Source organism: Rousettus aegyptiacus, unplaced genomic scaffold (assembly GCF_014176215.1).
Source record: "Rousettus aegyptiacus isolate mRouAeg1 unplaced genomic scaffold, mRouAeg1.p scaffold_m13_p_4, whole genome shotgun sequence".
Classification (NCBI taxonomy): Eukaryota; Metazoa; Chordata; class Mammalia; order Chiroptera; family Pteropodidae; genus Rousettus; species Rousettus aegyptiacus.
Genome location: NW_023416307.1, coordinates 68,242,523 through 68,263,101, shown reverse-complemented (window position 1 = coordinate 68,263,101; position 20,579 = coordinate 68,242,523). Strand labels below are relative to the sequence as shown.

Below are 20,579 nucleotides of genomic sequence, written 5' to 3'. Positions count from 1 at the left end.
TGTTTTAAAATTTATTTTCCTCTGGTGTCAGGTAGATTGTTTGCACTATGAAGTAATCTCAGACTATATGATCAAATGATAGGGGTGCATCTGCCAGCTATATAGTGAAGATAGGGAAGTTCTACCATATTAATTGTTCTCTGACAAATACAGCATCAATTCTTTGTTTTACCTTGGACCTGCTCCAACAAAGAAGCAGTAATAATTTGTTTCTGTTTATGAAAAGTATGAGTTCGTGTGCTTAAGGATTTTTGTATATGCTATTGTCCCCTGAAAGCTTATATAAGGTACATTTGTATGTTAAAGATCCCTAAAAGTCTATGTTTTCACAGGATATTCAATAAGCCATTACATAATCTTATATGTTTTAATATATTATATTGTATTTGTGGAGATTTAAAGAATAAATGTATCATAATTGAGAAAATCACAGTTGAAAATAATATCCCTATGTAATTATCATTGTATCCATTTTTCTGTTTTAGTTTCTTACACTCTTCTGTATAGGAGTACTATGACAATAAAGGCATGTAGGAGTAAATTGGAACTGCATAGAAAAGAATAAAAAGGAGCTTCCTTTTTTCTGGAGCATTCAGGCATCCTGTCGAGTAGAACAATTTCCTGAGAAATTGTCCCTGAAAAAATGTGTCCCTGGCCATAAGAACAAGAGGCCCTCCTTGTTTACAGGTATGCTTATGTACTTCTTTGTTTCACTTCCTCAGCTTACCCCATTTCATTCAAAATTATAACAAACAGGTTTATCAAGACTTTCTAAATATTCTAGCTGTGATTAAAAAAAAAATCTTGACTAAATTATTAGGATATCTGCCCTTTGTGAGTCATCTCTTTAATGAGGTCTTTTCATTCTGCTAGGGCAGTGACTAATACTGACCCCACAGTTTCATCTATATGCCTAATGGAAATATAAGGAATATGATAGAAATAAATGTATTTTTTTCCGAGAAGATTATTTCTCTCATCTGCTATCAGCAAGCAAATAAGAGACTTAGATCGAGTCATGATCATTTGGGAAGTTTCAAACAAAACAAAACAAACACCAAATCAACTATAATTTGTTTTAAGGGTTCATAGAATAATTTACAGATAATGGGAAAAGTTTCTTTTTAGTTAAGACAAAATATAAAAAAAGTGAAAGGATTATGTTTATCCTATCAAATTGTGGAAGAAAATGAGCACAGGTATACAGAGAGATTTTGTGCTTAAGGCAATACCTAAAGATTTTTAGCATGATTGATCAGTATAAACAGTAAATTTCCTGACAGTAGAATTTTTCAGATACCAGATGGATTAGCCTTCAAAGAAGAATACTATAAGAGTCTTATATGGAATAGGTTGTTTTCTTCAATAATAAAAATGCAAATTTTACTGAGCACTCCCCATGTACAAAAATATTATTTAATCATTTTTCATAAGTTATTCCATTTGATTCTCACAACTTCTACTTATTGAAATGAATGTACTGAAAAGGAAGAGAAGAAATAAAGATTAGGCAGAAGGTGCTGGGATTTGTACAGTCACTAAAAGGCCTGAGCCCACACTGTGTGAACTCTGAAGCTCACATAGCCCTTGAGAGCTATTTGATTTGAGGTAACGAGGCAGGTTTTTAATACCCCATGTGAATCAGTAGCTAGAATAGGGCTGTCTCAGGAATGAGGCAAAACTTTTGTGGGGGCAGCTTCCTTTAGTTCAGGCAACTCCCCGAGGAGATTGACAATTAGCACTTGGGGGAATATATCCTTCAGTCAGGAAAGAAGCACCTGAGCTTGGCCTAGCAGGATTTGTGACACCAGTGCATTAGCTTAATAGTATGCCACATTCTTTGTCACATTCTTTCTTCTGGCTACCTCAAAGCACACTTGTTCAGTGCTCCTTAGTTAAAAGAAATTTGTAATACTGTATGTTATTGATTATTCATTCTTTATAGTGACATTTCAGGTTGTGCATAATAACTGTCATAGGCTGAGAAGGCTTGGTTAAATTTCATCATTTCACCAACACCCCTGTCAGTCATTTACTTAACAAATATCTATCAATTCTAAGTGCCAAGTATTTTTTTAAGCGCTGAGGTAGAGAAAAAAATAAGGCATGCCATGCGTATTGATAGATATTTGTTAAGTGACTGAGTGACAGGATGGGGAAGTAAATAATTAACACTTTTACTTTTTTCATCCTTATTTTGAACCAGGCAAAGTTCTAAATTCTTTCCGTTTAATGACATTTTAAACTTGCAACATTGTTACAAGACAGGCACTATTAAAATTTAGGAAACTGTCACAGGAGGTTATAGAACTCCCTATAACCAACCAGATAGTATGTGCTGAGGCAAGCATTCAAATTCTGCCTCCAGTCTGTGCTCTGATTCACATGTAAATAGGAAGTGTAACTGTGATGCTTCACAGTGTTTATGAAGGCTTTTTGAAGATGTCTGGGGCTAGATTTCCTAATCCAGTGATGAAGAACAAGTAATTTATCAGGAATTATTGACTAATTCTTTTAAACAGGGTCTACAAAGTTATTCTTTCTGCTGACAGAATCTAAACATCTTTATGCAGTTTAATCCATTTTTATTAATCATCTATTCCTAAAAATATTTGAATCACATGTTTCTGAAGAATTTTTGGTTGCCTCATCTGACACATATGATTTTTTTGTGTTGGATCTGGAATACAGCAATGACCCAATCCTGAAGTAAAATGGCATTGGATTAGGGTGACACACTCTTCCTGGTTCATCAGGAAATGCCTGGGACTTCCTTAGTTTTAACATTGGAGAACTGCATCTTGGGATTCTCAGTCCTAAGCAAACTGGAATGGTTCCTTATCCTATATTGCACCATTATATTATAGAGGAAATATTATAGAGGAAATATTTGATTAAGAAAGTCCCAATATTTGGCTTCAAACACAAAAATGAAGGGGAGAAGAGATATATTGAGAATTGTTCATTTATACCTCTTTCTGGAAGAGGGCTTAAGAGTGAGGAGGAAGAAGAGTTTGTGATCTTCAGGTCTTACACTACTTTGTGTGCTCTAGGCTGGCTATTATCGCCTGGCTGAATGTGCCTTTATTAGCCAAGAATTTTCAGAATGCCTATAGCACTTTCCTGATTCTTCATGTTTCTCATCCCTCAGTCTTTTAGATTTAAAAAAAAAAAAAAGTTTTACCCCTGAATTTATCATTGTGCTTAATTACTAAGCAACAATAATTAGGATTAGTCCTGCCCTAAAGTCTGATCAGAAGCTTTTATAAAAATAGTTCAGATAATGGGGTTTTATGAGCCCTGTTTCATTTTAACATGTCATATTCAAAATAAGAAAAAAAACCCTGTATTTAAGCTGTGTGATATCAGAAATGATTTAATGATTTTAATACTTTATTATGAGAAAAAATAACTTTTTAGGCAACACTTGTCAACAAAATAATTCTGGTTAAACAATGTTGAAAGGAATATTTCAAGACAGAAATCAATAAAAACATACAAAAACATGAAAGATAACTAATGAGAAAATTGTACTTTGATACATGCCATCAGAATGTGTCAAAACTTGCAATGTATTACCAGGTAAAAAAGAGAATGAAATGTGAAGAAAAACAAATTAGGGAAAAAAGCACATGACAGCAAAGGCAACTCAAAAATGGCTGATGAGATAATTACATTGACTAGTCAAAAAACCTAAGGTCTGAGTTATTGATATTTGTTTTATCAGTGATGTTGGAGACTCAAATATAAGAATTAAGTACACCAGTCAAATATATGTTGTAATGATATTGTTTTATGTTGAAAAAGTGACATAAGTTCTGCTGTATTGATAATTTCTCAATAAGCTATTTCCCAAGGTGATATTTGTTAGCTCTTGATGTGAAAACCTTAGAGGATAAATGAATTCAGCTTTATGTATTTAACATTGTATTTTCTTGATTTGTTGTTATATTTACAGATCGATTGCAATTTAATGTAAAAATGATGGAAAAGCATTGGAGAGAAACTATTGTTTTTTCTTTTCTTGTAGGTGATTGTTGTTGTTACTGTTATTATTTTGGTCCCACATAGAGACAGGAAATTGTATCTTGTAATTTCCCTCTCCGCTTCTAAAAAGATATAGACTTGGGCATGCACATAGTAGACTAGACTGTCAGGGATGACTATGAGATTATTTTTAGCCTGAGTTCTTAGGTGTCACTCCTGGGTCTGAGGTTGTTTGATCAGAAGTTGTGCTCAAGTTTCTTGTGCCAGTGAGTTTTCAATCCTACTCTTTTACAAGGAAAAGAGAGTATGGTCTAATCTCTTATTGCTGCCTATAGTAAAATGTGAGAGGGAGTAGGTATATTGAGGGAGGAACTGTTAAGCAGAAAGGAACTAGGATATGATAATTTGAGAAATTCTCAGGCTACCAAGATTATAAAGCACATAAAAATTACTTTACTGCCATATAGGATGCTTTGGAGAGAGAGTAAAGGATGTGGCTAGAAAATAATTGTATAATGCCTCAGGAGGATTAAAAAGTCTTGAGTATTCGAACACACAGAAGGCTTTGTGAAGAGAATGAATGTATGACATATAGATCTCCTCATCCATCTCAGCAAATGCTAGGAATACATATGGGACTATGCAGGAAAGATCTGTAGAAAAACCTTTTGTCTAACACAGCGAATCCATATTATGATATATGTGGGAGATACACAAGGTACTTGAAAATTTTATATCAGCAGAAACACTGTCCACTTGTACTAAAAAGAACAGAGAAAAGAGAAAATTAAAGAAGGTGGTAAAACCCTCAAAATTCTATAATTAAGAAATAGTATCATAAAATTACTAAGCTTCAAACACATGCTACTCTTCACGAAAAGGAAAAATGACTCCAAGAACAGAGCAGTGAGGCCAGAACCCGCAACCATAGAGTGTTATTCCCAGGACTTGAAACTTAATATTGTTTTTCCAGCTAGATTTTGAAATTGCTTAGGATAGATGATTCTCTTCTTCCTTTTATTTTCTTCCTTTTTGAGGGATATCTCTATAACTTAATCTATTTTTGTACCTCTATTTTATTTTGGGAGTGGATAACATTTTTATTAGTTTCCCATGTCCACAGAGGAAGAGAAATTTTGCTTCGGGATGGATTATACTCACAGTCTTAACTATATTTGATTTAGTTGAATTAGTTAATGAGGTCTAGAACTTTTGATATGATTAGATTAATATAAAATTTGAGATTTGGGTTGATGCTCTAATTGGTTGAGACTTTTGGTGACCTTGAGATGGAATTAATGTATTTGCATATGGGATGGATGTGCATCTTTTGTGCATATCAAAATTGTCAGAGGGTAGAATGTGCTGACCATAAAAATAGGCCCCAACAATGTCCATGTTTTAATCCCTAGAACCTGTCAATAAATTATATCAAATGGCAAGGGAGGATTAAGTTTGAAAATTCAATTAAGATTGCTAATAAGTTTACATTTAGATGGAGGATATTATTCTGGATTATTCTGGTAGGGCCATGCAACCAGAAAGGTTCTTAGATGTGAAAGTGGGATGCAGGAGAGTCAGTCAGAGTAATGGAATATGAGAAAGACACTACCATTTGTTGCTGGTTTTGAAGATGGAAAGAGGCCATGAGCTAAGAAATGTGAGTATCCTTTAGACATTGGGAAAATCAAAGGAGTACATTCTTCCTAAGCTGTCAGGAGTGATGCACATTTGCCTACCTCAATTTTAGCTGAGTGGTACCTACTTTGGACTTCTGAACTCCAAAACTGAAAGATAATAAATTTGTGTCATCTTAAGCCAATAGGCCTTTGTGATAGTATTTTACAGCAATGATAGAAAACTACTGCATGCCCTTAAGACAATGTTATTTTATGTGTGTGTGTTTGTTTTTAATAATTTTCATCAGTTAAGTAGTTGCTTTGCCAGGGTCCTCAGAGTGTCTTTACCATTTCAGAAGTTATTCCCTGAGGTGTATCTCTTCTTCCTGTTAAAAGTCACTTTTTTTGCTGGTATAGAATTCTGAATAGACAGTTATTTTCTCTCCAGTACTTTAAAGTGACATTCTATTGTCTTCTAATTTATATAGTTTGTACTTACAGATCCACTCTTTTTTATTGTTATACCAACCAGTTTGCTGCAATTCTGATTTTCATTCTCTGGTATGTTCTTTACCTTTGGCTTTCAGCGGTTTGTCAAAATGTGGGTGTATATGTGTGTTTTGTATTTATATGTTTGGTGTTTGCTGAACTTCTGGGATTTGTAGCTTGGGGTCTTGGTTCTTATCTTTTCAAATATTTCTTGTGCTTTATTCTATTTTATTTTCTTCTGGGATTTTATTTTTCAACATATGAGATATTATCTTAGAGCTCTTGGATATCTTGTTTTATTTTCTACCCTTTTTTCTCCTTGTGTTTCATTTTGCATTCTTTCTGTTGGTCTATTTTCATGTTCAATGATTATTTTCTTTGTTGTGTTGATTTTGTTGATAAGCTTATCAAAGTCAGTATTCACTTCTATTACTAAGGTTTTCCTTTGATTATGTCTTTCGGTTTCTATTTCTTTGCTCCATTCGTCCATGAACGTTGCCAATCTTTTCCTCTATAGACTTTAAAATGTTAATCAACACATAATAAAACAATATATTGGTATTTTAAATTCTTTCTCTGGTAGTTCCAACATCTAGGTCATATCTGAGTCTGGTTCTGTGGATTACTTTGTCTCTGGTCAATGTGTTGTTTTTTCTTCCTTCTTTACATGTCTTGTAATCTTTAGTTGACAGCCAGCCATCTCGTTAGAGTACAGACTGAAGTATATAATGTAACACACATACCCAGACATGTGAGACTTCTTTTGCTAAATCTTAGTGTGGGAAGTTGAGTTATTCTACTGAGAAAATAAGCTACGTTATTGTTGTTGTTGTTGTTGTTGTTGTTGTTATGGTTACCTTTCCTGTACCATCCACTTCAAAACTTTCTACTTTGCCTTTTGTTTAGTGTGAGGGCTGGTTTTTTTCATCAGTGTCTGTTCCATTCTCTGCTTTAGATCTTCTTTTTGAATTTCTGTGTAAAAGAAGATATTTCGTCATAATTCTGTCCTTCTCCACATAACAGGCTGCTGTTAAATGTCACATAACTCTTGATAACCTGGTAAAGGGTGTGGCAAGCATAGATATCCTCTGGTGTTGTAGTTCATTCCTAGTTCTGGTCAGGCAGTGTATTCCCGATTCTAAAGACTATGAGGAGCTCCTTCTCAATGATTCCACCTCTCCCTCAGTGGATAACCTCCAACAATCTGAGTCCTGAGTATTTTTCTGCCCTTCCTCATGAGTAGATATTTCTTTTTTAACTCCTTTCTTCCAGATGCAAAGGTTCTTCCCCTGTATCTTGAGGGCAGCGTGTTTTACTCCCTTATGCCAGTGGCTTATACTTTTGTTCCAAAAGTACAATACGGGAGCTTTTGAGTGGAACTTCTTGCCTTTCCTACATGAAAGTCCTCTCCCCTGGGCCCAGGTGAGAGGATCACTCCCGTGTCTTAGTTTGAGTCCAGTTTTTCTCATAATCATCTCTTGAGATCTATGGAGAAAATGTTGCAGATTAGCATGTATTATATTTGTGCTTTTTAGTTCCTAAGAGTTCTACACTCTCACACTATCCAGTATTCATTATTTAGCAATTTATTTAAATTTTAGCTAACTTCTTTCTTCATCTGTTCCATGTTAAGAAGTGCTTTGTGTTGTCTCTCTTTGGAAGACCCTGTCTTTCCATAGATTTCTGGTTAGTTCGTTGCCCTATGACCTCAGTCCTCTTATGAGTTCAAGAAAATTTTGATTTATAGACCATCCAACTTTTTATGTTGCTATTGTAATGGTGGGAAACAATGCTCTTGCCAGCATTTTAGATCCTAAATAGAAGCTTAAATTTCTGTTCCATTTGTCTAGAAGATTCTCAGTTTTGCTGTAGAGGCATATTGAAGCCAATAGCAAGTCAAAACAGACTAGATATATTGGAATTTAATTTTTAGTTAAAATCATTAAATTAGCCCTTCTTAAGAGTTGTAGCCACACTGGAATGGAGTCATGTCCTTGGGTCTGTAGGCCTGCCTGTGAAGCAAGTTTCACACGTATACTCTGTTAAGGTAACAGAAGAATGTAGCCAGTTAAGCATAAAATGTATAGCTGTATTCTTTTCTATTTGCTTTTAAGATAGCATCACTGACTCACAACCCTAAGATGTCTTACAGACCTCTCTTTATGTTTGAGACCAACTGGCCATAGTTAGTAGACCCAGACAGGATGCTGCCAAGAGCTGAATAAATAGATGGCTAAAGCTTGCATAAGAACTAAGTCAATCAACACATCCCACAACCCCGGACCCCTTACTCATGATTACCCATGATTTTTGCCTTATAAAATCTCTTCTGTAAACCACAGAGGAGCTTGGGTTTTTCTAGCACAAGTTGCCAGTTCTCCATCATGTAGCACTCTACAATAAATGCCACCTTTTTTCCCAACATCCCTGTGTCAGTGTAATTGGCTGTCTGCACCACTGGTGGATGAACTCTTTATTCAGTTACAATACTTGATTCTTATAAACTGCTTATCATTATACAGCTAAACTTAAAGCAAGCTCTAGGAATAATTCTGGGGATTCACTGTCTTTGTTCAGATAAAAACAAAGCAATATAAGTAATAATATAATGTTAAAGTAAGATTCCAGGTTCTACAAAATAGACACTGAGTTCAAGACGAGAGCAAAATAGGCCATTTATACCATAAATCCTTTAGATTGACTTAGTAAAAAGTTGCTTCTTCATTCCTTGACAAAGTCTGTAAATGTATTTGCTTGCCTTTCTACAGAGAGACAGACAGACAGACAGAAGAGAAAGAAGGGAAAGAGGGAGAGGAATGAGAAGGGGGAGGAGGGGTGGTAAGAAGGTGGAAGGAAGGAGATATATTTGGCAAGATTTTTTCAAGAATTAAACCCCAAATGAGTGGGCAAGATCCTTGATCTTAGAGAACCTACAGACTGAATGTATACTTTATAATATAGTCACTCAAATTAGACAGAATGAGGTGACTTATTTAATAAACTCCATCTAGCTTTGTAGGTCGATGAATTTTTTCAGAAAACTTGTATTATATTGTCATTAATATTTTATTATTAGGACATATGTTGTCCTAATAAGCTCCATAAGTGAAGGTGCAATCTTCATTCATTCTTTTCTAATCTTATAGCATACGTATTCTGTACACATACCATTTATGTTCAATACATGTTCTAGATTTATTAGACCTTGTGTGTAAGTACTGTCTACACAAATGTGGGTGTTGTTCATCATATACTGATATTATTAGTTCATTTGTAAGGATAATTGCCAAAGTTGAATGTTTCTGAATTAATTTTAGTTGTGGTAATGTTTTCTTCATTTTATATTTTTAAATCGCAATCATTGAAGTTGTACATGATTTGAATTCTAATTGGTAGAAGCTGAATTAATAGGCTTGAATGATTTATTTTCCAGTTCAATACAGAACTGTGCAAATTTGCAATTCACCCCATCGCTATTGTTCAAATAGGGATGCAAAACCCAAAGTTCGCATCTGAAGCACTTCATTTAACAATATAAAACTTTAGTGACTAAGTTATTTTCCCTTGTCCTATATCTGATAGCTTTTTGTTATAAAATTTGAGGGTCATGTCAGTCATGATTTTACCTTGTGGATTTTCTTCATATAATGTCTAAAGTTCAACAAACTCTATTAAAGAATATTTATTTATTTCTACATGATGGATTTGATGAGTCAAAATTGATCATATCGCAGATGCCTCAGATTTTACTTTTTTAAGAGAACTTTTTAATATAGTGATCTCTTCATTATCTTACTAAAAGAAATCAGTGTAGATAATTCTATATTTTAAGTGGAAAACACAGAAAATAATGACAAAAGATTTTTTCTTAGGAATAAAATAGAAATGTTTAGCTTCAATTTCCTAAGTTTATTAAGTTTCTTCCTGTATCCTTCTCATTGCTGAAAATGGACTATGTCTATGTAAATGGTTATTCCTGGTCCTTCCTCCTTTTCTATTCCTATTGATTCTCACAACAGAAAAGGTAGGTTATTTTTTCTTTGTTTATTTACTTGTTTTATATAATAGTCCCTTTTAACTTCTAGTGATTTATAATAAAGATCCTGTTCCTGTCAACAAAATATTAATTAATCTAACTTTTAATCTCAATAGAGACTTGAAAATATGAGTTAAAACAGTGCTAGTAATCTGCAGAAACAAAATTGTAATCAATGGAATTCTAAATAAAATTCCAATGTCTTCTCCTATTTAAAAAGCAGTATACTGGCTAAAATATCCTGCAACTCGTGGTATTAATGCCTAATCCATGTGTAAATTATAATCCTATTCTGCCAAAGTGGAAGAATACTTAAAATGACAGATTCTGGTTACAAAATGGGCTTAAAAACTGTTTCTATGACTTATTAATTGAATAAAATCAAATAAACTTTAAAACTCTCTGTCTCTTTACCATTAAAATGGAGATATCAGCAGGAACTTCCTTTGGATATTTTGAGAATGAAATGAGAAAAATATATGTAAATTTAGAGCAATAAGCAAATAATATTAAATATTACTTTAATTTTTATGAATTCAAAATAATGACATAGCATACTCACCCTTCTCGAAGTTCTTGGCACCTGGGAGAATAAGAACAACGGGGAACCCAGGTTTAGAACATCTCCATATGATCCACAGGGAGAGTAAAAGTCTGTAGCTCTATTTTTGGATATGGGTTTGGCATTTTCAGGACAATATCTGGATATTCAGCTACTGGGCCTTCCAGTAGGTATCTTTTAGCCATGCTTGTCAGGGTGACTACTTAAGTAATGTCTAGCACACATTTTCAATGTATTTCTGTGGTTAATATGGTAGAAAGTTGGAGGTGGTCGAAAAAGAAAGGCCAGGATAATTCTCCAATTCACTATTGTAACTGAGAGAGCTGGAATCATTTAGATGATCATTTATTTATATTCGTCCATAGTCAACTTCCTTATTCCTACGAAGTGCTTCTATTAGAAGCCTATGACACTGCCTTGATTTTTGGGGGTCAGGAAGACTTTCTCCTGGTGTGCATCACTTTGTACCAGTAAGAACACAACATAATAGTCATCTCACAAAATTCTTTAATGCATCTGTTGAAGAGTTAGAGGGAAGAGTTTGAGCAGTCAAGTGAACCTAGCTGCTATAATAGAAATATTTATAAACCATTATCAGGTTGTTAGCAAAATCCTGGGTTTCTGAGTAATGTGGAAATGCAGCTTGCTAGAATAACCTGGAAATAATAGATATCTCATAGTTTAGGAACTAAGAGGCGGACCAACAGGGTATTTATTTCCTTTGAAGATCAGTAAGAATTTACTTCATTTCCTCTCCTGATAGCCCTTCTAGCTATTTACCTTCTTGTGGATGGCATTACACATTGCCATAGAGATAAAACAAAACAGCTTGGCAAATTCAGACTCAGACAAGCACATCTAATTTAGCTTTCTATTTGGCTGGTGCTTCTTTCTCTACTGTAGTTCTCAATTGGTTTCCACCTTGCACAAGGTGTTTTAACTGTCAGTCATACAAATTAGAGTCAGAAAGGGCCAATTAGGTCATCAAGTCTATCTTTTCACCAGAGAACGAGAGAGTGCTGATGTTACTTTTTCCTTCTGTTTTTCCTCAGGCTAGAATAGGACATGTTTCTTACTTTTTCTTGAGGGTAAAGAAGATAAGACTCTATAATAAAAGTAGATGTGTGTTAGGAGGACTTGTATCTTAAGTGAGGAGAGGGGGGTTTCACATAAGCATTTGCTGAGCTCTTTTTATTATATTGGATGATAAATGACCTTTCCTCCATTTTCCTTTTACTAGCAAAAAACAAATAGATATTTTATCACTACATAGAAATCAGATCTAGAATTCTATTATTGGCCTATATATTTCCCCAGGGAAATAAATCTGCCACAGAATCCTCTTGATCTGATGATAAATCCTTTCAGATTTCTCTTTTGCTTAATAAGAATAAGAGTATTGAATTTTTGGGTTTCTATATTTGGCTAAGGGAGGGAAGAAGGGAAGGAAGAGAGAGAGAGAGAAAGTATATCTCTTTCTCTATATATACACATGCACACACACATATATACATATATATGGACATACATATATATGCACATATATATGTGTGTGTGTGTGCATATATGTATATATATGGAGTATGTATGGTATCTGTGTATTATGAAAAATATCAATTAAATTAAAAGAACACATATGGTAGATTATTTTCCACCAAGAAACATTTATAGTAGAGTGATGCTTAGAAATAGTTTAAACAAACTTTTTCATTTTGCAGGGAGGCTCTTTTTTTGCTTGAGATTACCAAGATAGAATATGATTCAGGACTAGACCAGTCCTGATTTCTAGTTGAGTGCTTTTTCCTCTGTATTACTCTTGCTCAGGACTTTTTTTTTTTTCATTTTTATAAAGGAGAGTGAGATTTATGAATTATAAATGTTCTAGCCCGAAGCCTTGACCTGAAGGAGGGACATCAGAACAGAGCAAAGATTTTATATCTTTAGCTCAGATATACTTAAAGAAGACTCATCTTCTTCAGGGAATATAGTCTTCATACCAGACACAGAAGACTACTGTTATGCTGATTGTTGTGATGTCCGACATGAAGTCAGATATCAGATATTTTAGCTAAATAATGGAGAGAGCAGCTGAAGTAAAGTTCCTGTTTAAAGCTGTATAATTTTTTCATATAATGTATTTTTCTGGGATTCTATTGATTAAAAGATTAAAATTAAATTTTAAGCCTCAATTAATTACAGTGGTAAATTATGTACAAATAAATAAAAATAATATATTGTAATAATAATATAACAGGATGTGTTTTGGACTCTGATTTGTCCCACCCTGTTTGTTAAAATTCATCAGTGATCAGTACTGCTGAGTCTGTTCTCATATTCTGATTTCTGTAACAACTAAGCAAGTAAGAGAAAATTAAAATGAAAAAAAATGTGTTTCTAATGGCTGAATTTTCTCAGAATTTATTGAAGTTATGATTCATCCTGGGCTTCATAATTATCTTTTCTTATATGTACTGTGTTCTAGGAATGATCTTCTAACAAGATGTTTCTATCTGATGATGACTGGAAATAAACTTTCCAAATACAGAGAATAAACCATGAATACTTACTAATATCACAACTACTTATCTTCCTAAAAGCATCCTACCAACAAAAGCAATAATTGAACAGAAGCACTTTCAACTTATTGAGAATATTCATGGTGCCTCTTTGTTTTTCAAATGAAGTCAGAGTCTTAGAGAGGTTAAGTATATAAATTAGCTGAAGTAGCATACTTAATAAATGATAGAGTTGGCTATAAACCCAGGTAAGTCTGAAATCAGAATCCAAAATATTAAACCTCAAACTCCAGTGCGTGCATGTATGTATGTACATGTGTATATCTGGATGTATGTGTGTGTATGATGTATGGCAGTTGGGAGAGGACTGTGATCAGGTAACAACAGCAGAATATCTCTGCTGAGAGTTTTACTTTTGAAAATTGTTATTAAATAGAGATACAGACGTTGTGTCTTTAGATGATTACATGGGAAGACTGATTTATATTATTAATACTATATAATTACTCTCATTTAAATAATAATCAAAATCCTTTTCTCTAAATGCCTTGATTTTTAATTTTTAAACTTTTCCAGAGTTTGGCTGAGCTAAAAATATGGAGAGAAATAGATGTCTGAAATACCTTATATACAATGTTAAGTATATAATTACCATATGTAAAGTGCTGTGTCTACATTTCTGTAATTTTTTTTGTCTTCGGGGACTGCATTTTCACCATCTTTGGCAAAGCTATTTGACAAAATAAGAAAATACTAAAGTAACCTCATTTTGAAAAAGTAAAATGGAAATAGAGCAGATGTCATTTTGTAAATGGAGAATAAAAAGTTTTCTGTCAGCATATGAAAAGTTTAAAATAATTTCACTTCATGAACAGTTAGACTTTTTTTCAACAAAATAACTTTTAATTATATAGAAAGCATTAAACATGAAAATGTATTACAAATAGATAAATATATTACTTTCAGCAAGAATTAGACTTTAAATGATTATAAAATTAGTGATGGGTGGGAGTAACACAATTACATTTATTAAAATTCGATGAATGTCATTTATACAATCAAAAGGTCATATATTATTTATTTACTAAGAATACATTATGCAATTAGAGGTATTTTTGTTTTATATAATTTAAATTCTGTATTAAACTGCATTTAAATAAAAATTCAAACAGTTTAGTCTGCATCTTTTACAATGAAAGGTGACAGGTGTCTGAGGTATAATACAGGAGACTGGATTTATTTCCAGCTTCTTGCTTGATATAAAAGATTCATAATTAATTATCAATCCAGCCTAAAGAGAACTCTTTAAAATGGTATTTTTTCAGACAAATTTATTTTTTTTTAAATGTTCATTTAACCCTCATGCCTACCCCTGCCCTAGCCAGTCCATTTTTTGCTACTGTCATTAATGAGACTTTAATAGATAATGAAGAAATATTTGAGTTTTTAAATTCTTAGCTGTAACATTTTAAATTATAAAAAATGAGAATAAACCTATAATGTACAGTTGGATTTTGGGAGGAATGGTTTGTTCAGCAGCCATTCCTCCTTCCTAATTATATCCAAATTTCCTCTGTCTATTCTACACAGGATGGTGGGTTTCTTAACTGTTTGTCCTGTTTTGCCCTTGGCAACATTCAAATTTTGATCATACCAAGGTCATTTAGAACTGGAAAGCTGAGCATTCCACAAAAGGATGTGAATATATTCAATTCCATTTCATTCTTGAAGAAGCTCTTGGACTACATGCCACCTGCTATAAGACCAATGCCACTTATCCAGAATTTCCCGTCCAGTTTCAATCCTAGATATCCCATCTTACTACTGATTCTCTCTTCTTCCAAAATCCTTTTTAAGTGCTTCTCGTGGTTTAGATAAGCTATAGCTAGATTTTATGATTTGCAACTAAAGAATACTAGTATTGTATGATCCTAGCACATGTTAACTTGAAAGTACTGGGACATTGGTAAGCAATGTGTTATCCATGGATTGTCAAAGTATATCATTCAGTTGTCAAAATCTGTTCCCCAAATACATATTAAAATAGCTGACTCTGGGAGAAATATACCATATTTAGCCTAGGTTTGGTAGATGGATTTGTGCCATATGATTCCTCATGAGGAATGTTTTATTTTTTGGCCAAAGTCTTCATCCTCCAGAATTTACCTGAATAAAAATAAAAATAGGATGAATTTAATGTTGCCTTACAAAATATTATAAGATCTAGAAGTTCAATGAAGGTTATAATTTAATAAGTTCCTCAAAATAGGTAGATTGGACTCAAAGTATGCTTCTTTGAGAATGTAGGTTTTTGTTGCTAATACTAATTTCTTTAAATAGCTTTTGGTATGAATTATTTAAATGGTATTTAACAGGGCCTGTGATGCAAAGTCAAGTATTCTCAGTTAAAGATTATGTGTTGTAGTGATGTAATTTTATCTTTTATAGATATAAAACAGCATATGTGCATTTACGAGTTGAGGATATTTCTAGGAAAAATAAGTATAAAAATTTTTGTGAGCTTTTTTTTAAACATTACATAGCTAAAGATGCAAATTAAAATTTCTAGAATTTCCATGGGGTTTCTCTTCTATATTATGATCTTAATATTTTGGCTCATTTTGTTATTTCTAATTCTTGTTCTTCTATTAACTTCAAGCAAAAATCATGTTGTCTTCAGAAATACAGAGCAAATACTAAGCTAATCCATGTAACTGAATTGTAGAGTGGAGGCTAATGGAGATCAATATGAGAGTGGCCGGCATGCCTATAGCCCAGCATTTTATTCAGGTGAAGGTGCCTACAATTAGCTGTTTAATCACATGTATGCAAATTGTGTCCTGATTTGAAACGAGATTTATTTTTTTATTGTTGTTGTACCATAAGAAGTATAACACCGAATGAAAAACAAATTAAAACAAAACTAACAAAAAGCACTTACTGAATATGGTTTTGTGATGGTAATGACTTTTATCCTTTCTATCTTTACTAACAGATCATACAACTTTATACCTCTTTGCTAAATGACAAATGAAAATGGTATCTATTTAATCTCTCATGGGATTGTGAAGGTTAATTTTAGAGGAAAATTGCTACATGAACTCAAATTATTATTTTCTTATTTTCTGCCTGAGGTTTCATCTGCAGTCCTGAGCTGTCATTTTATAATTCTAAAAAAAATATATGAGCACTATTACTAGAAGAGGTGGTTTACTACTGGGTATAAAACATAGTTATATTATTGTTGGTTATTGTGCTTTTAACTAAGCATTAAAACTGAGGTGACTTCCATATCTAACAGTTGTGTGACAGTGGATGAGCTATGTGATAATTGAAGGTTGTAACTTCTCATCCAATGCAAGAATTTATGAAGAGCAATCGAACACAAAGCAGAGTCAAACACCTCTTATTTTCCCCCAAATCATTTATTTTTCTGATGAAAAGAAATTTTACTTATATAATTGGACCAAAGTATGTACTACAGTTGAGATACTTCCACAGTCAAGGGCAGATACAGAATGTATCATGCATCACACTTGCTAGATTCAGAAGCAGGATGGTGGGAAGAGAGACAAACACTTATAACATCCACAGTTTTCTACCCTGCACTGCAATAATTTAGGTACATATGCTGCCTCTCTGTCATGATCATAAGCTCCCTGATACAGAGATTTGATAAAATGCATTTGAATAAAACATCAGATTTAAAAAAAAAATAAAAATTTTATCATAATTTTAATAGAGAATAATAAAATAATTAATGATGGTTTAGATCTTATAAAAACTTACTGTGTGTTACACATTGATCTAATAGCTTTAACTTTATTAACTCATTTACTATTGTCAAAAATTCTACAAGGTAAGTACTGTTATTATCCAAACTATACAAACTGACACTTGCCAGAGTACCTCATGTAGTAAGTGGTGGAATGGGTATTTAAATTGAGCATTCTGGCTCCATAGACAAAACTCTTAACCATCTTTTCATTTCTTTTTTTTTTTAACTCTTTAATGAAAATTATGATTATGGCTGTATTAGATGACCATATTAGTTTCTATTGTTGCTATTATAAATTAACACAAATTTAGTGGCTTAAAGCAACCCAAACTCATTATCTTACAATTCTAACTGTCATAAGCCCTAAAATCAAGGTGATGATCAAGCCACATTCTTTTGAAGACTCTAGGGGAAAATTCATTTCCTTGTTTTTTTTTTTCTGGCTTCTAGAGACTGCTCAAATTTCTCAGCTTATCGGCAATCAAATTATTTTAGCTTCTACTTATTTCAACCTCTGGGGCTGCTGCCTTTTTTTTTTTAAATTGAGATATAATTGACATACAATATTGTGTAAGTTTAAGGTGTACAATGTATTGGTTTGATATATTTACATATCACAATATGATTACCACCAAAACACTAGCAGCAATCTGACTCCTGGGTATATATCCAAAGGAATTGAAATAATTATCTCAAAGAGGTATCTGCATACCTGTGTTCACTCCAGCATTATTCATAATATTCAAGATACGGAAACAACTTAAGAGCCCATCAATGAATGAATGGATAAAGAAAATGTGTTGTATATTTATACAATGGAATATTATTCAGCCATATGAAAGGAAATCCTACCATTTGCAACAATATGAATAGACATTGAGAGCATTATGCTAATTGAGATAAATCAGAGAAATACAAATAGTATATGATATCACTTAAATGAGGGATCTTAAAAAAGCCAAACTTATGAAAACATCCTCTGCTTTTGTTCTCACAGTTCTTCCTCCAAACTTTGCTTTTTGCCTCTTTCTTATAATAAACTTGTGATTATATTTGCTCTTCCTAGAGATTCTAGCTTAAATTCTCCATCTCAATATTTTAAATTCATAAGATAAGCAAAGTCCTTTTTGGACTGTAAAACAACATATTTACAGGTTCTGGGAATTAGGGCATGGACATCCTAGTGTCCTTAGGGAGGTCATTTTTCAGCTTACAATAATGATCAATCAATGTGTAAAATTCTTGGTAATAACAGTCAGGGTCTTACTACATCAACTGAAGCAGAAAAAAATATATGATTCTGTTACCAGAATCAGAATTTCAGAACTTTATGAAAACATTTGAATTGTGTAGCATTTAAATCTTTCTCCCTCCCTCCTACTCACAAATTAAATGATTTTAATTTAATAAAAAAAAAAAAAACAGTAATATTTTCAGAGATTTAACAAGATTGGGACAAGCCAATTGCAAATAACTATGAACAGATATATGTCACCAAAAAAGGGGAAAAATGCCTTTAAAGTCCAATATGTGATCCTTTCAACTCTTTGGATCTTATGTCACTTGTTCTGGCCACTACTATGACTGCTTAGAAGATAGAATCTAGAAAATAGCTAAATTAAACACCTGTAAGTCAAATTCTGATGCTACTTAAGATTTTTCAAGAGGCCAAATGAAGCTTTAAAGCTATAAATTTAATATTTGACTTTGATTATAACATATATACTTTAATTTTACAAAATGTTTTCATGCATATTATTTCTTTACAACTTCACAACAAACTTGCTAGTTTGGTTAGGTAGCTAATATGTCCAAACCCATTTTTTTTACTGATATAGACTCTTATAAGTAGTTGATCTTAGATTACAAACTCATTCTATGATTCCTAGCCAATTCTTAACCAAAAATACTATGTGGACTTCTAAAAAGTACCCTATTTAGTTTTAAATTTTTCTAGATTCACCTTGGAAAAAATCTTGAATAGCTATTGCATAAATATTTAATTTGTTTAAAAAATAGAAGATACACATGCTTTTAAAAACTATCACTGGACAACATAGTCACTAAATTAAATTTAATATAGAGTAGAATTGTGCAGTTATAAACACACAGACACACATATGCAAATATGTATATTATATATGCACAAATTTTATTTATTTAAAATGAGTTTCAGAGACCAAAAAACCCCATAATTTGGAGGGAAGTATTGAAATTAGACAGAATTAAAAAAGGATCTAAATGCTTCTTCTCTCTTCCATTTTTAATTTACCTTGGATTCCTTTGATTTCTCCTTTGATGTAGACTATCTTAGTATCCCAAAGATTCAGCCTTTCCCAAACATTAACCCATCTTTTTTCCTTAATTCTTTTATAATGGTATTATTATTCAGATAAGAAATTATCATATGTTGAGCACTATAGCAAGTCCTCAGACCCTGGAGATAGAACGATAAAAGAAGTAATCTTTGCTTTTTCATTCTAGAATATATCACTCACTAGATGAGATGATATATGTACACATAGTTGATTATAATACAAGACAAAATGCACATACAATATGGGTAGAAATATATAACTGTATTCTGTCTTACCATCAAAAAATTCATTCTCTGGATGCTTTGCTCTCAGTTACTTTGGGAAAAAGGCCTGATAAAAGATTTTAGCAGGGAGGTAGATAGGGTAAAGGGGGTCATATAAGTGGTGATAGAAAGGAATTTAGCTATGGGAGATGAACATTCAGTGTAAATATATATACACGTATATATGTATATATATATATGGGGGATACTAAGATAGTATATATATGTATATATATACATATATGTGTATATATATATATATATACATATATGCCTTACTGTTAAAGTGTACAGATGAAATTTATTGGATTTTATTAACCAATGTCACCATAAAAATAAGTAAATAAATTTTTAAAAGAAAGAAATAAGAAAGAAACAAACCAGTTGAGGGAGCAGCGGGGAGCATGATGTTCCTGTAGATCAGCAGATCACAGAGACTAATCTGGGAAACAGATCCTGAGGTCATTTAATAAACTAAGATAAGCTCTAAAAATTTTTAAAAAGAAAGATTTCAGCAAAGGAGTGAAAATTACTTTTATTACTGTTATTGATACTGATGTATCCTTAACTGAAGGCTTTTTAGAAGAAGATGTATAAGGATGCCTTGATTTAATCTGAAGAAATAATCTTACAAAATGAAGTTTAAGTTTTTTGGTAGATTTATGGTAGCCCTTATGTGAGAAATTGTAATAGTACTCTTCAAATGACACAGTAAATTTACATGTTCATAGATACACAGAGTCCTGTCTATATAAGCTATACATAAGAAACATCAAGAATGCTTATCAATAAAAACAGAGATACTTGTTAGTCATCTTTTTTTTTTTTTCAGAGAAACTCAGGAATATGCCTTTGATAAGCACTGTAATAATTCTGACATATAGTTAAAAGAACTCTTTGTGGAAAACTGTATTGAATATCTACAGAAAAAAATAAGTAAAAATTCTCAATTGTTCTAGCATTATGACCTTGTATAAATTTATCTTCCAAAAGTCTAAAACATTCAGCAAA

At 32.6% G+C, this 20,579-nt stretch overlaps 1 long non-coding RNA gene across 1 annotated transcript in view; it reads left to right on the top strand.

Moving 5' to 3' along the window:
• LOC118601776 overlaps positions 1-14,010 on the top strand; it is a 201,575-nt gene extending 187,565 nt beyond the window's left edge. Inside the window, exon 5 of the long non-coding RNA XR_004950598.1 lies at positions 13,176-14,010. This is a non-coding gene — a long non-coding RNA (uncharacterized LOC118601776). The remainder of the gene's footprint in view (positions 1-13,175) is intronic.
• The last annotated feature ends 6,569 nt before the right edge of the window (positions 14,011-20,579 follow it).